We start from the raw sequence: 3082 nt of genomic DNA, 5'->3' as shown, positions 1-3082 counted from the left end.
ACCATTAACTTCTGTTTCTAGGTGCTCCTCTACACCCATTATCCTTAGATTAGGCCTTCTGATGGTGTCTTCCAGGTGTTGGATAGATCTCTCATATTTCTTGGAGTTGTCTTGGATGGTTGTATGTTCTTTCTCTATAATATCTAGGCTGTTTTCAATCCCCAAGATTCGATCTTCTGCATGGTCTAACCTGCTGTCAATACTTTCTACTTTGTTTTTTATTTCTTTTCCTTCTAATTGGTCACCTTTGATGGCTTCAAATTCTTTGTTGAAGCTTTGTTTTAGATCTTTTGTGAACTTCTTTACTTCCTTAATTTGGTGTTCAGTGTTTGTTCTCAAATTACTTAGTTGATTGGTTATGGTTTCTTTGGACTCCCATTCCTTCTGTTGGGTTCCATTCAGCATTCTCTTTGTGGTCTCCCTGACTTCCTTCAGCTCTTTGTTAATGGATCCCATGAATGCCTTTAGTGATCTTTGTCTATTCTCATTCTGCTCTCTCAATTCCTGTATTACTCTTTGCTTAGCTTCCTCCCGCTCCCGTTCACACCATTCCTGTAGTTCTCTTTGAGCGTTCTCAGCTTGTTCATGCCATTCCTGCCTTTCTCTTTGAGTATTCTCAAGCTGCTCGTGCAAATCCTGTATCAGTTTTTGAGTAGCTTCCTCAGGCTGGTGAAATTCCTGTATAAACCTTTGGATTGCCTCCTCTCTCTCCCTAGCAGGCTCATACAGAGTCCTTTGTAGGTTTTCAATCTTTTTCTGCATTGACCTTTTGTTTGCCTCCTCTCTCTCCCTCCCTATCACACTCATACAGAGTCCTTTGTATGTTTTCAGTCTTTTCATTTATCATGTTTGCCAGCAGTGTTTGTAGAGCTATTTGGGAACTCTCCTCTGGATTATTCATTATCTGTTCTGTCCCCTGCTTATCAAGAGTGGGAGTTGAGATACCCAGACTTGCCATTTTTCTTGTGTTTTTTTTCTGGCTTACTCTGCCCATTTGGGATGAAAATAACACCAGTTTTGTGCTAGAACACTATCTTAACGCAAGCATCAACCAAAGTCTGAATTTGCACAGTCAATAATCTGCAGATACAATCTAGTTCAACAGATACATCTATTCAACATCAAAGAACTATATATTAATGGGCTATGAACCACAAAGAAGAATTTGGAAACCAGAAATTATTAGGGTTAGGGAGAGATGTGGGTAAAATATAGGAATAGATTGATGTGGGAAGGCACAGGGAGAGTTAACTTAACTAAGTCCTAGTCTCAAAGCAGGAAATAAGTTGGATAGGATGAAAGTAGAGAGAGAGAGAAAAAAAGTAGAAAGAGAAAGGGAAAAGAAAAGGGACTAGAAAAAATAGAAAAGTAAAAATTAATAATATTATGTGGATTCAAAAACAAACTATTCAGAGAAGAACGTGAATATAATGCGAGAAGGGAGGGATATAAAGGAGATGTGAAAAAGTTAAAAATAAAAATACTTAAAATATTATATAGGTATAAAGAGGTAGTCTGCTATTAAGGAATTTAAGTCTCAGAGGTTTTGAATTGAGTATTAAATTTGTGGATTAAGTGTGTATACAATCGTGGATAGGGCCTAATAGTCAACTACGGGTTTATCTGAGGATGTGCAGAACACCAATTAAGTTACATAAAGAAGAACGAAAGAAGAAAAGGTGAAAAGGATAAGAAAGGAAGAAAAAAGATCAGAAATTCGGTAGAGCTAAACAAAAATCAAAGAATTTTTTTTAAAATAAAAAGAGAGATAAAAAGAAAGAAACACACACACACACACACACACACACACACACACATGTATCCCTAAAAAAAAATAAGAGGAAAAAAAAAGTTACTAGAAAACAATTTTTTTAAAAAGGTAAAAATTAAAAAAGTTTTAGAAAAGAAAAAAAAATTTTTATAAAAGGTACCAAAAAAAAAAAAGAAGAAGAACAAAAAAGTTCTTTGATTTTTTTGGGAGGGGTGGGAAAAATCCTGTATCTCCCTTGTGTCCATAACCAGCCTCTTACTGGAGTCTCTGGTCTGCTTGTAGTCCTGTGGCTTGGTTGGTTTCTTTAGTCAGTTTGTTGGAACAGGCAGAAAAATGCTCTGCTTTACCCAGGATTTTGTGATCCTCCTCCCAGGTTAGTTCAATGGGAGGGAGATCTGCTTTGAGTATCACAAAAGTGGGAGATGGCCTTTGCCTCAAGTTTGGAGATGCTGTGATGAGGCTAGGTTCTGGGTAGAGTTGAGGCCCTTCAGCAAACTGTAGCTTTTCCTGGGGGCTAGTTTGTGAGAAACTCACAGAGCCCAGCCTGGAGGCATTACTGAATTTCAATTGATTGTCCAGGCTGCTATAGGGAGGGGCAGCCTCTGACTCTGATTACCCAGTGAAGAAAGCCACTCCTAGAGCTGGTGCCAGCGCTGTGTGACTTTTCCCTGGGTGTAGCTGAGTCTGGCAGGTCACGTCATTAGGTTCTTGTGACCTGCTAAATGACTCTGATTTTCTTCCAAGGCCGGAGTTGGAGCTAGCGGCTCCACCGAGCTTTGTCGGTATCCAAGATGGAGATCTCTGGTACTGGGCGGGAAGTGGTGGCCCTCCCTCCTCTGCTCCCTGAGAAGGAGTGAGGAATCAGGCTTCTACTCAAGCTGAGTCTTGGTTCCTGGGTCGTCTCTGGTCTGCGAACTGCAAGATGAAGATGTCCACTCCTTGTCGGTTCTTGCTGGTGTTGAGTAGAGTCCACTCGCCCGCTGCGTCTGGCTCCTTCGTCCTGGACTCTCTGTGTTTCAGGTATGGTGACCGGCTGCTGCTGCCACTGCTGCCACCGTGGCGGTGGTGGGTGCTGGCAAGAGCTCAGATCTGTCTCCTTTCCTGGATTTTCCCTCTCTGGCCTCTCTGTCCTGTGATGGCACACTTGGTGTGATTCTCTGGCTTAAGACTGTTCACTGGAACTCTATAACTTTCTTTCTTTTTCTTTTTTTGTGAACACACTGTACAGAGGGGTTACAATTACATGGGCAGGTTAATGTGTACATTTCTTATCAAGCATTGCAGCCTCCTCCTTTGTTTACCCTTCACATC

Source organism: Dipodomys ordii, unplaced genomic scaffold (genome assembly GCF_000151885.1).
Source record: "Dipodomys ordii isolate 6190 unplaced genomic scaffold, Dord_2.0 Scaffold121, whole genome shotgun sequence".
NCBI lineage: Eukaryota > Metazoa > Chordata > Mammalia > Rodentia > Heteromyidae > Dipodomys > Dipodomys ordii.
Note: the sequence above shows the minus strand (reverse complement) of the source record.